This window comes from Amia ocellicauda, chromosome 18 (assembly GCF_036373705.1).
Source record: "Amia ocellicauda isolate fAmiCal2 chromosome 18, fAmiCal2.hap1, whole genome shotgun sequence".
Taxonomy (NCBI): Eukaryota; Metazoa; Chordata; class Actinopteri; order Amiiformes; family Amiidae; genus Amia; species Amia ocellicauda.
The window spans coordinates 15,711,260-15,735,663 of record NC_089867.1 but is presented as its reverse complement, the minus strand read 5'-3'; the positions used below and the strand labels follow the sequence as shown (position 1 = coordinate 15,735,663).

At 39.4% G+C, this 24,404-nt stretch overlaps 1 protein-coding gene across 1 annotated transcript in view; it reads right to left on the bottom strand.

Annotated features, from left to right (window-relative positions):
- Positions 1-1,535: 1,535 nt before the first annotated feature.
- The window catches only part of tsnare1 (T-SNARE Domain Containing 1), a 148,788-nt gene continuing 125,919 nt past the window's right edge, over positions 1,536-24,404 (bottom strand). The window contains exon 12 of the mRNA XM_066691190.1: positions 1,536-4,097. The gene's annotated coding sequence lies outside the window, so the exon portion shown is untranslated. The remainder of the gene's footprint in view (positions 4,098-24,404) is intronic.

The following is a 24,404-nucleotide window of genomic DNA, read 5'->3' as shown; positions in this document are numbered from 1 at the left end:
ACCTCTGATCGTTAAGAGAAGTATGAATGGTTCTAGAAAGTGATGACATTTTCCACATATGTTGTGTTGGCTGAGTATGAGCTATTTTCAGCTGCAGGCCCTGGGCTTCAACACTGAGACATTTCTCCTTGACAGTGTCCTTGATAGTGGTTGGTCTTAGAATATTATATTTTTACAAATGGGCATGGCCTTGCTCCTTGTCTGAAACCACTCCAGTGTTAGTTCCTTGGGTGAATAAATATCCTCGGTTTCTCAGTCCAATTGCGGCAGCTGCACACGTATGCGTTTTGCAATCCTCTAACTTGGTCATTGCCGCTGAACTGTGGTCAAGAGAACTACGGTTCATTTCTGTTGTGTGTCTGAGCTGGGTGAAGTATGCTTAGATGTGCGTGCTTGTGTTCCAGTTGCGATATCTCAGGATTTGTAATTGCAGGTGACTCTTATCGCTCTACACATGGTTGTTGAAAAAACGGTAATGTGAACGTACAGAACCACAAATGAACAATGAAGGCCGGGACTGTTGTATGCCTTCTACACCCTGGGGACAACATTTCCCTCCCTTGTTTTCCAGGTTAAGTGGAAGAGGACTGGGTTGGCTCCATAGTAGTATATATAATGTCAAGTATTTATGAAAGTGGATGGGAGATGTGAGATGGATCATTATTACTGAGAAGAATACCATGAGATAAATAAGAAATCAGAAAAACAGAAATTATTAAAGCATATATAATATATTAATATGTTATAAAGAGACTGAAATTGCCTTGTATGCGGTTGTCAATTTCCCCTCTAATTTGATGATCTGTAATTTGATCAACAGCACAATTTAATTGTCTCATTACTGTGAAGAAAATATAATTTAATTGGATGTTTCTGATTAAATACAGTGTGTCCATAATATCAAGCTCTTTCTAAAGATGCCCAGATGGTTTTTGTGCTAACTGGGACAGTCTGACACAGATTTCATAACTTCATAATCTCAGTGCATTTAAACCATTTAAATTCATGTAGAAGGACTGTGAAGGGATAATAATAATAATAATAATAATAATAATAATAATAATAATAATAATAATAATAATAATAATAATAGTAGTAGTAGTAGTAGTAGTAGTAGTAGTAGTACAATAATACTGTAAAATCAGGCTGTACAATTTAATTTAATCTTGATACAGTCTACTTAAACCACAGAAATAATTCATTTATTTGCTTAACTGCAGAGGGCTTTGATTTTTAGCAATAGCAAATGCCAATGTCTTTGTATTGTTTTTGTAATAAGTTAAATGTCTCACATTACTTTAAGCTATTACCAAGAAGGACATTGATTCATTAACTAGCAAATTATATTACCTCTGCATGGGCTTCTTCTCTCTGTGAAGGTCCAGATTTTTGCAGAGGCTTCACTCTGTGTTTCATGTGCTCGAGGATATCAGTGACAGGGTGGATTTGCAGCATAGACTGGCCTGGTGACAAATCTCAGCAGGGACGCACATCTCTGATATACCATCGAGAAGAGGCACTTGTTCATTCTGGCTTTGCAATAAATATTTATTAGAATCAAATGCAGAAAAGGATCAAGTAAAGACGTCATAATTACAAAAATAATAAACAGTAACAAGCACATGGAAAACATTTCCATGATAATAAATAAATAAAAATGATCCAACAAATGTTGCACCTAATGCTCAGGTAAATGGGGCTTCTATAATTAGCAGTGACAGTGGGATGATCAAAGAGTAGAAGTAGTCAATGCTATTTGTATTTTAAGTATAATATATACACACTATAGTTTCAATTCCCCTATTAGGTTTCGGGATTAGTCTCTGTTTTGGCTTTTGCAAGGTTTTGAGTACATATTAAGCATAGTCAAAATAAACAAAACACTTCAGCAAAATATATACACATGAGTGAGAAGATGCATTAGGGTTTTGACAACGGTGTTAACTGACTTTAACAACAAATGTAACTTCAGCTGTGAAACCTCACTAAAAGACAATCTTAAATAAGCTTATCTTGTAAATGGAAATCTTTGAAATATCAATAAATATCTTATTTGATATGCATAGACACATTTGTTTTAAAAACAACACAGATCATTTGGTTCACAATCTTGGTCCATCGAAATATGTAGGATAAAACATGGCGTAAATAAGATATTAATATGACAAATAATAATAATAAAGAAACAACATCATTCAATCAATAATTTGCAGAAGGAAATATTTCCCACTGCACTTAAAATAATGTGTAAAGCTGCATTCAGCCTGTGTGAAGTGAAGTGGAGATGTGTGGCTCTTGAATCTCAGTCTAAAGTGTGTGTTTATGGCAACATGTGCTCTTCAACTGCACTATTATCAAGCATTAACATTGATATCACTGCTGTATTTACGCTGGGATTCAGAAGTTTGACCCATCGCTAATCACAAACTCTGCACCAGTACTCAGTCACAGTTTTTGCGTTTTTCAGAACATAAAACAACACCATAAAATACAGGGTTATGATTTGAAATTAACGGGTGGGTCAAAGCTGTGATTTAATCCCAGCACTGATCTAAAAGGGCCTGATAAATCTTCATTGATGAGTGCTGCTGGATTCAAGGTGGCTTGTGGAAAAGAAAAAAAATCAATAGCTTGGCAAACGATTAGATCAAATTAAACCTTAAATTTCCCTCAGAAGATCTCAGCATAATTCTATCAAATACAGAGAGTGGTGTTAATCTCATAATTAAAAATCCTGAAGTTGAATGCTTAAAGGCAGTGTACAGATGAAGGATGTGTCGGTGCCACTGGTTTAGGTGTCTCTAACCTGGAGAGACCTCTAACGTCCAGGAGGTGTGGCTTTGTACTCGGGCAGATCACACTCAATCGAGACATGCTTCCCAGTTCAGTTGGTGCTGAACTGCTGGCTGCATGAAGCCCCTGGATCACGTTCAAATCTTTTGACCCATCGGCCACCATGAGCCACCATTGTGAGCACAACTCTGCAGGAACGGACACTGACACTGCCCTCTCACCATACAGTGGGATTAGTCTGAGAGGTTTTTAAACATCTGGAACAATTAAATTTTCCTGCTGAACAGAGCATATTCACTGCAAATGGTCAATTGTTCAGTAGAATCCAGAATAAAGACGTTATATTTGTTTAATAAATGCATAAAGAGATTTACTTTCAACAATTGTCTAAAGTAATATTTACTTTAGACGCTGCCTTATTTATGACTGTGCGATTCGTCGTCAGATCTTTGTGATTTAATTGAAATTTGATACGGATCTGGATGAACAAACTAAATGCAACTTTTAAGTCAGGTAAGGACAGCACAAATACACGTCAGAATGTACCAGGCCTATACTTATTATTTAGTTAAGATGTGTGTTAATTGAATTTCAAGATTGGTCCTAACATCAGTCTTATCTTAAATCCAGCTATGAATAAATATTTTATGCTCTTCATTATAATTACACACTATCAGGTGGTTACAAAAATAGCTAAGATGGAAACTTTTAATGCACTCTGCCTCTGCAGTTACTCTGCTGTGATTACAGCAGTCGAATTTTAAAAACTAATACATAAAAGAAAGAATGTATCAAGTCAAGGGAAATCGTTATGCGTCATGTTACATTTAGCTGGTTCAAAGTGATAAACTGCACTATGATTTCACATAACAAGCTTTACAAATGAAATACAAACTATTAGTCCAACAGCAAGCACTTCATCAGTTGCTTTCATTAGCGTCACAGAGAGGCGAGGTGTTCAGATGTATTATCAGATGCCGTCTACAATGGCATGTTGTCGTGTTGCCAATGGTTCGCGTTTGTTTTGCTTTTCTGTTGTAAACATCAGGCTGGCCATGTGCGTGCGGATTCACAGCAGTTGTCTTGGGTGTCAGCTGACTGAAGACAAGGGGTGAGAGAGGGCAGTCTGGGCAGTCACAGGACATAGGTTTAGGGTGAGGGGGTGAGTGGAGGGCTTTGGCTGAAGTCAGGTGAGCATGCCCAGCTGCCAGCCCCTACTTCAGCCGGGGTGAGATCTGGGGGTGTGGTGGGGTTCATCCCTCCCTCCCACCCCCACCACCATCACTGCAGTCGGAAAGTGGTGTCTGTAAAACACAAATACACAGCAGACATGGGTTAGACAGGATGGAGAACAGGATTTACACACAGCTCCCCGAAGACTTCACTTTTTCATATGTTTTATGTCAGCTACTGTTCATGTAACTTCAGATAAATATGTTAGAAAGATATATCTATAATTCCAACTGTAGAAATGGGTTGAATAGGAAATCCCAAGATAGTGTAGAGTTTACAGATTGTAACATTGATTGCATAAGCTCAATATTAAACTATATTGCAGTTATACTGCAATACCTCACACTGTAGCAATGTAGGACAAATCATATTTGCTGAAGACAAGAAAACACTCAATTTAAACAAAACTGCCACTGCTTATTGTTCATTCAGTGGGAAACATTGACAAGTAAATTGTGGCTGGTGGGATTTAAGATCTAAAGACCATTTCCATAAAGGCTATAAGACGCCTTATTTATGGAATGTATTCCTTCATTTATCTACCTTGCACTGCCGCTGTGTACTCGTGCTTCCTCCTGTTTTGCATACACATCTGTATTACAATAAACGAAAGCTTGTTCCTGACAAAAGCAATAAAGATGACGGTGGGTGATAACCCTTTAGCTGTTGAAAACTTCACAGCATCAGAGACACAGGGACTGCTCCTCAAACATTTCATTTCTCTCAATCAAAACTGACAACAGCATGCCTGGGAGGCCGGCGCACACATGTAAAGATCTGAAAGCGCGGTGGAACTCTTGGGGGATTGAAACAGCTTTGGCAGAACAAAGCCCGATTGTAGGCGAGCAACGCGGGGAACTCGGAGCACACTTTCCTGAGGGGATTCCAGATAATAGCGCAGTTTAGCGTTTCCCTAACCGACTCCTCCAGCGCCCCATCTATCTGCTACCCTCCGAGAGGCAGCATCCCCCTCCCTTGAGGAACTCCACACACTCCCCTCCTCCACCCGGCAGCTCTTTCTGCAAGACACTGAGCATGACTCCCCTAATTACACACGCTAATGTATTTGCTCCATTGTACCAAAAGGTATTAATGCCACAGAGATGACATGTGCTAATTTAAAAATGTCCTAATTATCTGGTAATTACCTTATTCTACCAATTAGCGAATTATATCCATGGTTTGCCTGGCATCTGCCCGCCTGCCAGCCGTTCCGTCCCATTCCCTGTGAGGCAGTCTGCCAGCCCCCACCCCTCTGCCCACAGTGTAGTACAGCCCCTTGCTCTTCGTGCTGGGTGGTCCAGCACGAAATGTTCCCCTTCACTGTAGGACGTACTGTACATGCCGCTGACTAAAACCCTCGCAGAAGCTGAAATGGGTCCAATTAGAGTTGATTGTTATGGTAATTAATTAATTGACCAAACAACAACAGAACAAAATCTAAGTGACCCCACACAGCTCCGGTTCTGTGATCAATAAATAATTTGGTGGCCTGTAACATTCACCTCAGAGGGCTGTTTGGATAGTTTAACACTTGAGTACAACAACAATAAAAATATGATAGTTTTATGAGTGTCTGCAGTTCACATATAAACCCCAGCCCTGATTCGAATCTGAGACTAAATTATCTAACTCTGACCTCTTCGGGAGTTGGGTCCTCTGCCGTTAAAGCAAAATAACAGTCTAATAAATAACAATCAGGGATGACAGCAAAGCATGTCTGGCAATTAAAGTACAAGCTGAACGCCACATTGATTGATTGTAAATAACCAAGTAACAAGAAAAGAACATGAAGGAATTCAATTCCAGTGGGGACCCCTCACAATTAATCTGCTTATCTTTGTGCATGTCTCCTAATAGGCTGAAGATGTATCTTATGGTTAGAAAATGCTAAATAATGGATTATTTCTGTAATGTCAATTATGCATGTCGTCAGTTGAGGGCTTACGATGTTCCCAGTCATAATTGTCATTAAAAGAGGATGTACATCTTTAACAAGTGTAGAGGGAGCAGGATCACTGGCGGTTGCAAATGCAGCTTTGCTCTCCATATGAAAGGAGCATTGAGTTAAAAGCTGGAGGTTAAAAAAGGCAGAAAAAAAAAACTATATTGAATTTCACTTCCTATTAATATAGAATTCCGAGACATGCCAGAAAAGAAGAAAGTAAACCTATTTAAAATGTATGGATATTGTCAAAGTGAAGGGAGATTATATAGGGAGGGGAAAAAAAGATTTTGAGTGGAGGACTGTTTCTAATGGGAAGTGTACAGTATCTTGACAGGAGCTGGATCACAGCAGGGCCTCTGAAGGATGAAGAGACTCAGTCCTGTCAGATCTGTCCTGCTCTAACGGGCCCAGTGTCAGCGCGTGGAGCCGGGGAGTGCGGCAGAGCAGCCGAGCAGCCAGGCACTTTGAAGTAGCGCAGCACCACTGTGATTAGAAGCCGCCACCCCCCTGTACCCCATTGGAGATGAGGGCTCAAATAGCTAAGCACACATCAAAGCCAGCTTTAACGGCAAAAACGGAAAAAAAATCACAATCCCCCGATTCGAGTGCTTCCGCAGAAGGACGGTGGGTGAGAAAGACAGCTCCCGAGGAAGACTAACATCGTTTATCATGGATAAAAAAAAATTCAAAGCTCGGTGCAATCAGGGATGTGGACACAGGGGGCGCTGTGGAACGTGGGAATGGTCTCCTGGTGAGGAGAGGGGCTGTAGCTTACGTGTGGAACAAGGGATGTATAACATATTTTGGGGAAATTCATACTTTAACCATGTTTGATTTTTTGAGGGGGGGGCATTTTTATAAATTTTTAACTGGAATTAGTTAGTGGTTAAGTGCTGTAGAGTGATTAATTTAGGGATTCTGTAATTAGGGCAATGGTGTTTTTTGTAAAAGGGTATTGAACCTCACATTCCTAACTGTAACAGAAAATTATATATATATATATATATATGAGATTAACTTTGATATAGTAACATTAAATACGCTTCTGATAAGCATATGATACAAAAAAACGATGTCATCTCAGAACACATAGTTACACACCGCATAAAAAAATACAGATGTGATAAAATTATATACTGCAGTAGAAGACACAGAATTTAATAGTGTAGAAAAAACAGGCGAAAAAAAAAACAGATGGGCCTACATTTTCAAAGGCATCTGTCTGATATGATTTTTTAAATTAGTTTCTAAAGAATAACTGTCCAGATGCTGAAAGCTAATAACTAATATCAATCAAAACCAAGTAGATGCACTTGCAGGGGTATTGATTGCCACTCAGCGGATGAATGGCATGTCTATATACGATTCACAGGCCCTGCCAACAGAAGGAGAGTGTCTGAACAATACAACAAATCTTGACCACACCGGCGTGGTTTGTGCTCCAAATATATTTCTTTAATCTGGGGAGCAAACATGAAAAATAATTCAGGTGTTTGACGAAGTGTAAATACTATCAGTCCCCTTTTAGAGACTCAATCACCCAGCCTGCTGCCTGGAATCAATAAACCGAGAGTTTTACTGCCGCTTTTCTACATTTTCCACATTCCACTTTCCTGAATTTGCTATTGACAAATGAGTTCCCTTCGGCAAACAAGTTAATCTACTTCTTTGTAAACCATGGTGCCTCACCGAAGCTAATTTGACTGCTGTTCGCCAGTCTCCTAAAATACAAACTGCAAACGGGGAGACGTATTTGAATTGGACAGCTCCACGGGATTTTCCTTCTCTTTGAGCCTCCGATCGGGGAAAAGGGGACCAGGTCTTTGAAGCAGAATACATGCGGGTGGAGGCCTGATAGCGGGAGGTACTGTCGGCTCAAAGGCAGGGGTAGATAAAACCACGCTGTCACTGTTTCTCTCTTCTTGGTACTCCTAAAAAATAAGCTAGCTCTATCAAATGACTGCTTGAAATCCACCGATCACTGCTTATATCTTCCTAGTAGTTTCTCCACAGAGGATAACCCAAAGATGTCTTGTCACTTCAGCACCTCGAAAAAGGATACTGCTGTCTCCAGATCCTCCCCAGAGTCCCCGGCCCCTCGTGGCTGTGTGCCATGTGTGGCCTCTGCTTATTCCACATGTCAGGGGCTTGCCGATGATTGGGATGGTATAATGACAGATTAAGCCCACAGCTGGAAGATTTGGTGCATCTTACACATTAGCCCAATCTGCTTTCGCTAATCTCTTCCTCTGACTTCGCTGAAGATAGTTAGTCAGTCAATCAGTCAGAAAGGCAGCCAAGGCGTTTTGATTTGTTTGGATTTATAGCAAGCAAATTATTCTGTTGTGCATTCAACTTCCATCAGCTTTTGTGTTACAGGTATTAGATTTACAGCACCTCTATCAAATGTTTTGACCTTCTTGCATGAATTTAGTCAGAGAGACATTCCCTTAGAGGTGCCCTGTGCTCAAATCCCAAAGACCCAGGAAAGTTTACGAGACGCTGACTTATGGCTTCGATTCTCTAAACAGGAGAGGACAACGCTTCACTCCTCAGCATCAATCAAGCAGGGGAAAAAGCACAAGAAACACATAGATCACCATTTCAATGTGTGCTTCTACTTTCACGTCAAGTCGATTCTTGCAGTAATTATTTTCAAATCCATTTTCATAAACGATGAAGAGACATTTCAATGTGCATGTTTTTGTTGGCTCTGTATTTTTACATACAAATAATATGAAATGATTGCAAAGCACAGGCCACTGATTGTTAGCGTGCTTTATGAAGACATCCGCTCCCTATCACCAGTTTCCAGGAAAGCGTTGTTTTCCATGTAATTAATGTAGCCCAACATAAACGGAGCCTCTTACAGAAGCCGTCTGGGAGAAGCCAACCGATAGCATTGATTCTTCCAACAGGAATAAAGGACTATTATAAACAGTCCTTCCGGATGCCGTATTGAAAGGATTCATGCTCCATGCATTAGGCTGATAATCTGCACGGGCACCGAAGGGAGTGGCAGCTGATTCTCACGGGGTACATTGGCTCCTTTCTTCATTTAAACCTTTGCCCGGCCTACTGATGGCGCCAATCTGTCCTTTGTTCATATGTTTGTGTGTATATATGCATGACTTTTATTTATTCTTTGTCGTCTTATAACCAAATCAAGTTGAGAAAATAAATAGTGAATTTTTAAAACATGTTCTGTTTGAGGTTAACCCCATAAAGAGGTTAATAAATACAGAGTGAAAACAAGACCGATACAACCTCCTCTGAATCTAAAGAAGTGATATTAACAGTCTTATTGACTGTCCAGACACTTCCCCTAGAACAGCTGTAATTTCCTCACAATGATTAGTTTACATCTGCTCCTGCGCTTGTCAATCCTGATACTCAGACCGTACCCTGTCAGGCACGGCGACAAAAACTGATCAATATAGAATAATATCATGTGTTTCTGTGTCCTTTTCGGGTGTCAGTGCATTGGCTATTTACATTACCTTTTACAGTGTGAAACGTACTGTTGATTCTCTGGGAAAGAATTACTTGAATTTATTTGTACATGTTGATTGATTATTTTGTCATATATTGTATTACATTATTTTATCGATTACGAAAGGATAAAACTATCAGGAGAAAGTCAATGTACAAGTCGGTCTTATATAAAAAGCATTTTAAATATCAAATAATGTAACCCATACAGAGATACAGAGTTCAGAATGCTTTGTTGCATCATAAAAGACAATTTTAAAAGCAATCCCCCAGAGGCAGGCGTTTCTCTCTGACACGGCACACCCTGTGGCTCAATGCATTTATACTGTGCTGTAGTGCGTCAGCTCTAGATTATGCTCCTCCCTCACCTATGACTCCATATTGTGTACATGTATTTGTATATAATGGTTAGATATATATAAAAAAGACTGAAATACAGGCAAAACACTATTGAAATGAAGCATTGTCTGTTGTCTTTAGGTCATGATCAATGTGTTTTGCAGGACTATGTCAATTCATCATACACACACATCTCTTTCAGTACAGAATTCTAATCAACTATGGATGGATTGATTTATTGTTTTATAAAATATAAGTTCTAAGGTAATTACTTTGAACTGAAATGACTGTTAAAGTAAAAAAAAATGACAAAATTGTCACAGTTTTAATTAAATCACTGAGCAAAAAAATACATTTTGCAATTAACATCCTGTTCTCCTTTCATTGATTGCTAATTTAGTTTCACAGTACTTAAATCAGTAGTAAGGTACAGTCCAGCACAATCCGAGTTTATTTATAAATTAAATGTAGTTTGATGATATGCATTTAAAATAAACTTGAACACATTTCATATCCCGACCTCTGCAATTATTTCTGCAATCGCGGGGTTGTGTTTTTTCTGAAGTAACTGTAATCAGTTTGATTCAGAAACAAAAATACTTAATACACAAAGTATGTGTAAATGTATGATGAACCGTTCAATTAAAAAATAACAGAAAAAAATTAATCATACACCAAAGTGGATATTTCATATAGCAGAAAAATATATCACGTTGCACAAAAAATATATACCGACGTCCCATGGTGGAGATGTTGGGTTGGACATGCGCAGTGTGCGCAGTTGGTTAGAGATGAGAGGATACTTCACAGGGTCACGGGTATTAGAGCCGAATGAGGGACACATCGATGCGAACGATTACGAGCAGGAGAGGATCATTATCGCTGACTGTATATATACATTAATATAATAGATTGTATTACAATTATAACAGTTTTTAAATTACTGGTACTGTATTTGTGATGTATTAATTGCTCTATTTGTTTTTTAATGTAATTTGGTGGTGATTTATGACCAAAGTGATGCTGTTCAAGTTTATAACAAACGGAGGCAGCATCACATTGACAAAGCATATCGGCTAATAATAATCAAAATCAAGGCGAGCCAATCCGAATAGTGAAACCAATCTGGTTTCATGACTGTAAAGTACTTCCCTTACATAGTTATTTTGATCAAACTGTCAATTAAGTGTCTGCCACACCATTTGTGCATTTACAGTATGTTAATGTTATTTTTAGTGTTTTAATTATATCACCCAGCAATGGATCACCCAAAGATGTTTCCACTTACCCAGCTACCGCACAACGTTGCAACAATGCTGTGGCATCATTGTGTGTTGGCTGGGTAGTTACTTCAATCTAGACTGTAGCTGTGTATAGATTACATATACATATAGGTAGGCTATATAAATATGCACACACACATTTTGTTGATTTGTTTCTGAATTAATACATTAATTGGAGATTCCAATAATTCAATCATATACAACTAATCAGGACACCTGTCTGTGGTGGCTGTAGGCACTTTCAAATGTATGCTCATGTCTGTCGGCGTGCTGGTTATGAACAGTGCTGTGAGTTCAGTGTTGCAGGTCCAGTCCCAATGTGTGGATGTTATTTCTTGTGTACACATTTTTTATTACATTTTTTGATAATAAATTATATATATATATTTCCCTGAGTTTAACCGTATCCGAGTAGAACAAATAATTATAATAATTAATGACGCGTTGACAGCTGGTATCAGTATCATGGCTCAGGGACTGGCCCTACACCACAAAAATGAACACATTGACGCACTAGTCTTCCCATCATCAATTTTTAATTTGTTGCGAGTGAGATTTTGAGTCTGCCACCTTGGGTAATAATGACCACTCTTCTGAAAACACCAACATGATAAAAGCATAGCCTATTAATAATAAAGTACAGCACACAATAAAACAAAGCGAGCAACGTATCCACTAGCCTCAGAGTGTACACTTGTAAACTTAAATTTAGGCTTCATGAATGGTATCTTGATGAATGCCTGCGCATGAATGTCTAAATCGATGTCTCCCTCGTTGGGCTCCAATGCCTGTGACCCTGTGAAGGATCCTCTCATCTCTAACCAACTGGGCTATATGATATATCCACTTTGGTATATCATTTTTGTTATTTTTTAATTGAGCGGCCCCTCATATAAATGTATATGCAAAAATGTAAAATAGCCTTTACCTCCTGCATAACACACACTGCGGGAATTCCTCTACTAAAGCCATTCAGAGGCGAAAACAACCTCACTGCACTGGTGAAGGAGAAACTCGGAGTGGCCACTGCGATGGCTGGCATTAACTTTGGTGTTTATTTTTCCAGAGGCACAGCAATAACCCTATTAAATCAAGGAACTCATCCAGCAATTAATCTCAATGTAGTTGACTAGTCGTTCAAAGCTAATGGAGTTTCGAATTTACATAAGGCAAGTTTACCCACAAAGCTCCTCCTAAGAGGATTTGAATTCAAACACAGAGCTTATTGTCACACTTGTCTTCAACACGGATTAAAACGAAGCAGCCTAGAGAACTCAACTGGACTCTAAGCCAGAGTTAGGAAGTTTGGCTCCTCACTGTGCATTTCCTACAAACACAAAATAAAACCACAGACAACAAACAACAACAGCAACATCAGGTAGTTATGAAATAAATGAGTGCTCACGGTTACAGAATTACATAAATACATCGTGGTTAGAGGTAGTCTTCATTTTTAGAAGGTCTGTTTCTGTGACCTATAAAATGACATAAAACATAAAAGTCTCTTTACTTGAGGGTGTATGTATGTAAATCAAAGCCCTGTTAATAAAGTTTTATGTTTTTCTTGTCATTGGCACAAACTGGAATGACAATAACAGTTGCAGAAACAGCGTAGGTGAGATTTTTCATGGATCCATAAATTGATATTTTTTCCCAAAACTTGTTTGCTTGTGTTTTTGTGACCTTGCTAATGTAACAGAAGTGGCAGCTCAAGAGTTTTCAATCAGTGTTGCGTAAGTGAGGTGTACAGTTATATAAACGAACTCCCAGGCCTGCGATTATTGGGGAACTGACATTCGAAATTAGATAATATAAAAGTGACACAAAGAATCCCTGCATGTTAATGTGTTATCAAGGTTTCCTCCTCTTTCGTCATCTGTACTGTTTTGTTGTTGTTTTTTTTCACGGGATAAATCCTGGCATTATGTTACTTGAATAATAAGGATGATCTTAAAATATTTAAATAATGAAACTTCTGGAAAAAGCACTTTGTATTGCAACTAGTGTACATGGTATAGCATGCCATTCCATAGAATCCTTAATAAGGATGAAGCAGCGTTTCAAACACCTTTTTCTGATAAACGTTAAAGAGAATTAACGCGCAGCTAAATTTTATATTTAGCCGTTAAAGCAGCTTTATGCTCTCTGAAACAGAGAAGGCAGCGAGGATCTAAAGGAGGCTTATTCAAATCATTTAAAAATGAAGTTGTCAACACTGCAGAGGAACTCGGAGACAGAGAGACAACATGGCAAACTGAACCAGAAAAGTACAAACTTTTTACAAGGAGAGCTAGAAAGACAACCCAAGTGGAGTGAAAGACACGAGACGCCATCCTCCTTGACTACTTGTACTTTTTATAGTTTTATATTTTTTCCTCCTTCCCCAGTCTTGGTTCTGAAAAGGCCCAGTTTGATTCCTAGATTGCAAAGCATATTTTTCTCACCATTTATAAAACCATAGACCTAAATCAGCCCACAACGCTGTATTGGATGAGAGCACAACAGCACATGCTATTAAAAACTATTTTATGATGCACCTCTTGTGAAATATTTGCACAGGGTATGGAAACTATTATTGGTGTCAATTATATTAAGATATCCAGACAGCTGTAACAAATCTGCAAGAGGTTTACAGATTGATTCATTTTTTTAATCTCTATCTCATGTATGCATTGAATCACTGACACGTTTGTGCTGAGATAAAAAAAAAAATTAAAATAAAATAAGACTTTTGTTGAGAGAGCTTAAAACTGTCCTTATCTTTACTGGCTTGCCCTTCAGAGAACAAAGTGTGTAAAAATATACTGAACTTTAGCATCTGTCATCGGTCAATAGAGGCTTTTATCAAATGGTGCAGTTTATTTTGGTGCTATTCCGTACCTTTCCGTAAGCACATTAACATCTGTATTAAATAGTGTCTGGCAGCCACCATCAGATTAGAAATGACTGTGCACCTGAGTTCCAAGGATTCCTGGTTATTTCTGTTTTTCAAATTGCTGTGTACTGTTTCATGAGTGGATAAAAGGATCACCTTGTCCTTCCTTTTGTACTGGGGCAACTGTCCATGCAGTGCGGACAGAAAAATGATTCGCAAGTACAGAGGACAAGTGTTCATTCCTTATAGTGCCTCGTGGTGTGAGGTTTCGGCTGTGTCTCGTCTTTGACGCCCCTGACACGCCTCTTTGGCATGGGAGACACACGAGTCTCACTGTATCTGTCTGCAGGGGCCTCTATGGTTGAGAGTGAGATCCGTGGCGTTGCTACAGCCCTACACTACTTATTTCTGTCCCGTTCACATACATCAACAGGTGCATTACAGCGAGAGCATACAGAATACGATGCCATAAAGTGAGCATCACACTCGTGTTGTAATCCAATGTCAAGCTCTCTGAGAGGGGCAGGGAGAGCACACTTCTCATTCGAATTAATAAGCCGCTATTAAATCAGTGTGTGTTAGCTGAGCTGTCAAATTTTTAACTGTAAAGAACCACTTAGTTGGGCCAGGGCAGAAGTTCTATCTGCACATAACCGTGCTAAACTTACTTTATAATTGCTTATACCAATAAAAAATGCGGTCGCTCTGCCTGGGTGAGTCAGGGGATGAAAGCACAACCGCCAAATCCGAAAGACCTTGAAATAAATGTAAGGATTACGGGCGTTTTGCAGAAGCATGTTTCAGAGTTGAGGTTCATTGCGGATACAAAAAATCCCCCCAAAAATAAAAACAGACGAAAGCTAGAGTTATCAGTGGATGCATTTTTAAGTTTTATCATTCTCAGACATTCATGCGGTTGAAAACTAAATTTGGATCCCAGTCACTGCAATTTCATGCCATATTATTATTTCGCTGGGCCTAGCCTTCTTGGGGAAAGCTGTATTTTAGCCTCTGTTATTATCTGGCTGGCAAAAAGGTATAACAGATAGCAGGCCTTTCCTTGGCAGCTGGTGACATGTGTCTGGGCCCGGGGCCACGTCTGCTGCTCTGCTGGCCACAGCCCTGGCACCGATCGTTCCTCTCCCTTCCAAGTCCAAATGGGCTCTGCTGATTCCAGAAACATGCTTTTGATGAGCTGGCAGCAGCTGCCCGTCATCACTGCAAAACCGACCGCAGTTCAGGTGGAAAGCAAAAAAAAAAGACAGAAAGGAAGGGAATCCACGGGAAGCACAGATAATCCCCTGCGCTGATTGTGCCTCAAAGCGCTGCAGTAGGGCACCGTTTCAAACGAAGTCAGGGTTGCAAGGAGCTACAGATATTCCTCGGTTTGTAAAGCGATAGCCAGCGCACTTCAGAAGCTACAGGTGTGATGTTTGTTTTCATGGTTTGCCATTGACGTAGAGGTCTTCATGGTGTCACAAATCCCCGAAGCCTTAATGGTGCTTGAATAAAATACCCTTTTCATGTTTAATGTCTTCTAACAAACGCATTCTTGATCACTCTGCCGTGTTTCTGTTACAGATGAAAACACACAGGACTCCAACTGGCACACTGCCCACAATAACACAATCTAATAATATATCTAAACACAAAGGGGGAAATAAAGCTTATTTTATAAACTTCCATTGGTTTTACCTCTAATTTTATTTATATTTTTTATATTTAATTATTTATTTTTGAATGTGTTTACATCAGAAACAGCAGTGGGAGCTCCATGTATAGTAATGGAGTTCTTTAAGAAAATGCTGTAATCCTACTCGTATCTTTTCATTTGTTACAAGCCCGACAGATAATCAGTCTCCGGCGCAAACTGCTACTTGATGTCCTCAGACCCTGGCCGCTGCCTGTGCCGCTTCTGCCCTGCGAGTGAGATGGGGCGACTGACAGAGGTTTTATCTCCGCCAATGCCAGTCAGTCCTTACACCTTTCACTGCGACTTAACTTCACCATTTGTCTTCACGATCCAATTTTGTGTGATGGAAAAAATCAACACGGTGTGGATTCTTCTAAATTAGCACTGCGCACCCCCCGCACCCCTCTCCCTTGCCCCCGGGTCAGAGCCTTGTGAAATTAATGATTATTGAACACCGGGATTATTGGGATGCCAGACGCATAGGCTGGGGAACAGCAACTTCGATTTTAATAACACTCGCAGCCCCGTACATCTCTATCTCTCACACATCACAAACAGGTCCTGGAGGAGATAATTACTGCGCTGAGCCGGTGAGAAGCTGGGGGAGGGAGGGAGAGAGAGTGGGAGTGTTTATATACCTCCCTGCTCTGTGTCTGCGCCTACTCACCGAGACCGAGCACGCGGCTAATGTGTTTCTGTCTGTGTGTGCATGTGTGGACACTTGGGAGAGATGTTCTTTAATTGTTCACTTAAAAAAGTCAGTAAATGTGCACCAAACAAAGATGCCCCGGACAAAGATATAAATGGATCCGAGAACCAATTAATGAAAATATGTGACTGTTGAAAAACTGAAAACGTTAAACTGGCAATGAGCTGGAAACAGTACAAGAAGAACAGATCAAAGATGGACAAATCGAATAGGTACCAAGAAATACATCAAAGACAACCTCATAAATGATGAGAAGATGAAATAATAAACATTGCAGCCGTGACATGGAAAAGAGAAGCTATAGATTGAAGCAATTGGAAACATCTTGGGGAGCCTTCATCCAACAGTGGATCGAAATGGGCTGATGGCGATGGTGATAGATAGGAAAGTTCTTCTCAACACCTGTACAGTTTAAGACCTTTTTGGAAAATGCCTGTGATGCATACAATATATACGGCTGAAACTGAGTGTTTCACCAAGAAGAGGCACTTATAAAGGGTGCAGAAGCACCAAACCGTGACCTTTGTAAGCAAGAAGGCAATCCGGCTGTACTGCTCAAATACAGCCGCTTTCCAAACTCTGCAAAGAGGCGTCTGCAGCACTGCGCTCCGGGTGAAATTCAAATCGAAAAAGTATCCAAACGACTTTGTAAACAAGATGTGACATCCATGAGTACAGCGCTGGTAACATCATTTCCATGAATAAGTGTCAGGGTGCAGTTATTAGGTTATTTAGTGCACCAGAAAGCTGGGCTATTGATTTGAAAAAGCAAAGCAGCTCCCCGGTTATAGCTGTCATTGCCCACACTCATTAAATTGATTGATCACTGAGAGTATTCCTCGCCCCTCGTGCTCCTTAAATGACAGGGGAGGAGAGCACTGGACTAGTAGAAGTTAGCAGCAATTCCCCCCAGTGGACACTAAGGCTGGAGACGTCTGACATCACTGCTCTGATGAACGCTGTCCACTGACGACGGACATCAACACCCCGTCTTTGAAATCTAACTTTTTCACTTCCTGTACGGAGACGAACTTCCATTCTGTATTATGCATTAGCTTAATCCCTGAGGGATAATGAAACACAGACTATATCTATGGAGCACACGCCATTAAACAGCCCTTCCCAGAGGAAACAAAACACAAGTGTTTGTCACTTGAATACAGCCACAAATCAGAAGCCTCCTGAAGCAAAAAAGACAGATGTGCCCAGAGCAAAACTCTCTGCAACTGTTCTAAAAACAAGACGGGAGGGTTGCTGTTCAACTGTTTTCTTTGTAAGGTATATATACATCTCGTATAACACACGGTTTTATAGACATTTCAAGTAATTACATAATAACAGAAGCCCTAACCCGCAAGGTGAAAATAAATAAATAATTTATTTATGTCCAGGTAATTCGTACATATACAGCTCTGGGAAAAACTGCAATTTCTTCTCAAATCAGTATCTCTACATGTATGGCAGCCATTCATTCCATTCATATTTTTATTTGGAATTTGGGAGAAATGTTGTCAGTAGTTTACAGAATAAAACAAAAATGTTCATTTTACCCAAACACATATGTATAAATAGTAAAACCAGAGAAACTGATAACGTTGCTGTGGTCTCTTAATTTTTTCCAAAGCTGCATGTTATGATCTCTTTTGGACTGTGTATTATCTCGTACTTACTACATAATCCCATTATTATTATTATTATTATTATTATTATTATTATTATTATTATTATTATTATTTAATTCAACTTGCAGTTCCCTGCTTCTGTAATAATTTCAGAGGGAAATAATGTGTGTGTGTGTGTGTGTGTTCAAAAATATAGAAAAGCTGGTGCTACAGCAGTGTTCCACTTTTATTTTCAAACATGGGGCGCCTTGCCCATGGACAAAGCTTAGGCTATTACTAAAGCAGAAGGAGGAGCAGACAGCAAACATCTAAAATCACTCTTTAAATATTATATCTATAATATTTAAATCTGTTCAAGAGAGGGCACTACATCCTTAGCTCCTCAAACATCTTCATTACTCAATCCTTTCACTAAAGTCCCCCCGATGAGCATTCCTGTGCATTACTACTGTTTTTCACAGACTGTGTTGGTTGTAGAAATCTGCTGCAGAAGACTTAGTTTTAGGAGTGTTTAAAATCGGACAAAGACATAGAATCATGCTGTATTACACCCATTTAGACAAGCCGTACAGCGTGGAGGCAGTGTGCAAACAGAGCTCTTAATTCTGATTAAACACAGCGGCTTTTGGGGGATGCTCGTCTCCAGGCCGGCACCGAGCTGGCAGCGCCGCAGACGGGCGGTGTGAGTGCCAAAGCACTGCTGCTAAGCCTGCGCTCAAACTGTGTCCAACAATCAAATCCATTCTCATCGGTAAACACAATTTCATACAGCTAATTTCAGAGACCCCAGGAAACAGTAATCCAGGACCTCCAGAGATTGACTCGGGAATGATACTGCTGGATTAGCGCTTAGTAAGGTTTGTGAATCTACACACACACGTCTCTGGTTAGCGGAGAGGGGCTTGGTTTGGCATGGCTGGGCTTCTGTGAAGAGAGATCTGTTTCATTGCTGTAGCTCAGATGTAATGAACACACAACAGAGACTTCAACACAGGTGAGACAGTCAGTAGAGAAAGTAGGGGAATAATGTATAAATAAATATATAAATACATGCACACATAAAAGTAAGGACTGTTTAAATAAGGCTGAGATTCTCTAAGCAATACAAAAATATTGAAATTTACATTTTGTAGGCATATCTCCCAGTTTCCTTTCCTCATAAACACTGTTTGTATTTCTGCAAGCTATGCAATTATTTGTTTTAATAATTTATAACACCAGAACGTTATGATCCACAAGGTTCTGTTGAGGTCTGAAAGCAAAAATAAACCTACAATTAGTGTCTACTAAGGACACTTAAATAGGTACCTTAAATATGAATACATACAAGTCTTAACTTGAGTTTTAGTAATTAGATAAAGGAAACAATATTACTACTATTTATACAAATTAATTAGTACGGCAGTTACAAAAACTGGATACGGGTGTCTGCCAAGAAATAAAAAAAAAAATAGTAATAATAATAATAATAATAGTACACATACTACTATTCCTATGTCTACTTTACCACTGCTATGAATAATAAATATATACAAACACATTTATTTAGATTTTAGATTCAAATATATAATGGACAACCTTATATATAAATAACTATATGCTGCAATAAAGATTTCTATTTATAAATGAAATGATTCTGAGAATGATTTTGTTTCCCTGAATACTATCTGCTATGAACAGCTTCCAATTTATTCACCATTAAAGTGTCTCTCATTTTAAGCTCTTTCTGCCTCACAGCTTTAAAATGAAAGAAGCGGTTTTGATGTAAGTGGCAAAATTATTAAAATTCAGAATAATTTGCTTTTCTTAATTTTTTGGACTGAACAACCCATAAGGGCATACGGTGGGGTGGAAAAACACATCAGGGCATTTGTATGTATGTGTACGTGTCCGTGTTTGTGAGAGTGTGCATGTGGGTGCACATGCGTGTGATTGTGATTGTGTCTGTGACTATCGTCTGTGGATAGTCGCTCTCCACAGTTGGTATAATAAACCCCAGTTCCTCATTGATTGTATCTGAGCGCCGATCGAACTGACCTACACACCCGAGCTGCAGTATCAGGTGACAGAGGAAATCAACCGGCTGTTCTGAGTGAGTGCAGGTGTTTGATAATGACTGATTCCACCGGCTGATAGCAGTAAAAATAGCAGTAAAAAGTGGGATAAAAAATGGGGACACTATGAGACTGAGACTGAGACTGAGAATGCTCCTGCGCATGAAGAGTGAGGTTGAAGTGGAGACAGAAATCTGTAGCAGCTTTCTGATTATTTAAAAAGGCTCTGTAAATGAAAATGTTTAAATAAATACAAACATACATAAATACATAAATAAATATTTTTCATGCTCAAAAACAAAAAGGGAAATATGTATTAGTATATTGTGTCAATGCTCCTCTGTTGATACTGCTCGTTAGGGATGGAGGGATTTGTATTTCTGGCTTTAACGTTTGGCACACATCACCTTTGATGAGCACCATGAATAAACCCAGACAGCCTGTGGGCAGAATGGCTCTCACAACCAGACTTATTCCAGGTCTGAAGGGAATGTCCTACTGAGAGACTGAGGAACTGAACCTTTTCACCCTGGAACAGAGGAGACTACGAGGGGACTTGATCCAAGTCTTCAAAATCATGAAAGGCATCGACCACATCAAACCAGAGGAGTTTTTCCAAATCAACAGGGACACACGCACCCGGGGACACAAATGGAAATTAGGCTTCAAGCCATTCAGGAAAACAGGAGACACTTGTTCACACAGAGAGGCGTCACAATCTGAACAAACTCCCCAGCGATGTGGGTGAAGCCAACAATTTGGGAACATTAAATAACAGACTGGATAGGATCCTTGGATCACTCAGTTATTAATGGACACCAAATGAGCATAATGGGGCGAATGGCCTCCGCTTGTTTATAAACTTTCTTATACTCTTATGTTAACCTCTCTTTCTTCTGTGTCTGTTTTGTGTCATCCTTTTCCTTTGGTCTCTCTCTCCCTCGTCTCCGGGACTCTTCTTTGGCAACGGGAACAATACAATCTATCTTCCACAAGGAGCACCTGCAAGGCCTTGTGGAACATGATGCCTATTTTTATTCTGCTCCCAAGGGCATTTTATTTAATTCATGATATGCTGAAGAAAATGTCTTTGCAGGTGAACCAATGCTGATGTTATCAGGACTAATGACACTTAGGTGTTGATTCGCTACACTGTATCACACACACAATGCTTACAGAACCAGTAGAGTCCAGCTTAAGCAAATTATCAGTCTAATTACTTTGTTCAGAGCTGAGGGGCTCCGAAAGACAGAAGCTCCTGGACCCGGGCTGCAGATCCCAATTCTTCCTTTCCTCCACGATCTAACTCTTGACCTTCATTTTTTACATTTACAAAGTCTATAACTGTCCCTCTTCTTGTGCGCTGATTGCTAAAGCACACAGTGGAAAGACCTCTTGCTCTAATGCCTCCCAGGAGGGGACTCTAGTTACACCTCCTTGTGATTGTGAGTGGAGAGGCGGCCGTGTAGAAATGCTTCATCGTCTGCAGACCTGGACTCATTCACAGCCCGATGGGGTCAATTTCCCATCGGTCTACAGGAAATTCAGATCTATATGAGGCTTTCCTGTTTTCACCTGTAGATGACCCCAAACACTCAGGATTATATTAAACCTTGTTAAGGAGGGTAAAAGTCATGTATTCTGTTATCTCAATCAATTCAAGTATCTGGTTACTGCACTTGAGAGAAGTCTGTAGAGGTGTAATGAAGCTCAGAAGTCCAAGCCCTTTAGGCCACAAGATGTCAAATATCTGGGCACTTGACAGGAAAGTATTGTTAAAGTGTTCATTGACAGCTTGCAAGTTTTCACATGTATTTATACAGCTGTTCCTCCAATTCGCAGTGTTCAGAACACGTTGACCTTCAAATAACTAAGTGTTCATTGTGTTTATTTGCTCTCCCTGAAGTTTTAAGCATGAGCAAAAAGCAACACAAAATCTCAGTAACCAGAGAAAGATGGGAAATGAGTGGTTATCTTAAAGAAGAGAAAAAGAAAGAAAGAAACGGACTGCAGTTTAAAATCAATATCTGGAACAGTAACGTCTGTCACTCAGGCCAGATTTCAGTTGGCGATGAGTTGTGATTGAATCAAGATAACAATCACTTCAATCCCGAGCTCGTAATGAAACTAAACTATACGTTTCCTCGAGCTACAGTGGCTGACATCACTGCCATATGGTACCCTGGTTTAAATGTTACTCAACCTTATAAGAACTTGACTTCCATGATGAAGCAATGACAGTAATCCATCTTTCAAGGCAGGCAGCATGAAATAATCTGATGTGGTTTTGTTTCCTTTAGAAGGGCTTTGAAGAGGCCAAGGTCCTTTAGTTCACCTCTGCCTGTCTGACCATCAGCCTGAGTCTCCCTCCTGACTGTGTCAATAGGAGCCACACGCACAATGCTGGAGGCTCGGGCGAGATGGAGGAATGAGTGAGGCTGTAGAGGTATGAGACTTTTGTCTTTCTTTAATTATGTGTTTGACTCATTGATGTACTGATGCTGTGCCAGCATGCAGCACATATGCATGCAGCACAAGTTGGAAATGGTCCCTACTCTTGAACCAACGTGAAAAGTTTCCATTGTTAGCACAGACCCTGTTGACATGCGGAGGAGGTTTCTGAATTCTCAAACTTGCGAGCAAAAAAGGTGAAATTGTTTCCCGGAAATGTAAACACAATCAACAGTTCTTTGTTATAATTGTATAATCCCTGTATCCAAACATTCTTCCAACAGGTGATCAATAGCTGTCTCATTAGCTCAGGCTTGCTGGCTGAAGGGAGCTGGATAATCATCACTACGCCGGCTTGTCGACGGCTACGTGAGCATCTTGCTGATGCAGCACAATGACAGCAATACACTCCCCATTATAGCTGAGCACGGAATCATATACATTGCAGGGCAACATTAATTGGAAATGTCGAGATACCTCATCCCTGACTGGATTTTTTTGTATGATCTTTTTTATTTTTTTCTCAGTGCATTTATTTTAAGATGGACTATAAAAGGAATAAAGCAGAGAATCCAATGCTGGATGATACTTTCATATCCACAGTCATATCTGTATACTGCATACAATACAGTTATTTATTTATTTGGGTAGGTACATCTCCAAACCCTCCTCATACTTATTTGGTGTATATAGTCAGCTGAACAGCTTTTCCATAGATAAACCAATAGAAGTGGTAAATGTTATAGAAGTGTAACACGTTATATACAATAATTAAAACGTAGCCTTTTAGTATGCTATTACACAATTATTTCAAGTTATTACAGTTTAATTACATTAGTGTTACCCAGTTAATACTGTAATAAGCAGTTAATATTGTAATAATGTATTGCATTACGCACACACTGTTACTACATTATTCGATCAGCATTGTATTACATTATTAGCAGTTATTACATTACCGGTAGTTATTACATTACTAGTTCCTACATGCCTTCAGGGCACAGATTAATGGCTGTGTAACTTATTTCCTTTCATCTTGAAGAGTATCACCCCCTCTGAAGATCCCTGCCTGTGGTCCTGATTAAAGCCCCTGTCAGATTAAGCTGCACTGTGTTGTTGATAAAGCTGACGATTTGAACATAAATATTGTCATTGGGATGCCAAATGGGACATTATGTTTAACTATACCATTTGCATATAAAGCATATTGGAACTGGTAACTATGATCAAGTCTTTCAAGTTTTTGTTTTTGTTTTTAAGTATTATTACATTAATATACTGAGAATAATGAAAATGTAAGGTGGCAATTAACTAATCTGAAAGCGTCAGGTCCTTTTTGTTGAAATTGTGTTTTGCTCAGTCCTCATTATTATTATTATTATTATTATTATTATTATTGAATGATACACTCACACAGGGGCTGCACAAATGGTTGGTGATGGCCATTATTTATGAGAGGCCATCCAATTCAAAGGTGGCAAAATAAATATACCACAAATGGATATACCGTATGTCAAAGTAAATAAGTCATAGACCGAGACCAAAGCAAAGCCCCATGGGCAAGCCCCAAGCAAGATCTCTGCCATTGGCTTTGATATGTATTCCCTTGATGTATCCATTTTGACATATTAAATTTGCTACGATACATTTTTGTTTTATATGACATATTTGCTTTGCCATATGATATAAGAATTTTATGTAAATATTATATCCATTTTGATACATAACATATTTACTTTGCCATACGGTACTGTACATCTATTTTTGGTATATGGTATGTTTTTTAATATAATGGCCTCTCATAGTTATTAACACCCACAGTATTATATGCAATAAAACAGCAATTTGTCCTTACCACTAAAATATTACATAAAAAATCAGCATCTTGCTGCCAGATAATGAAAACATAAAG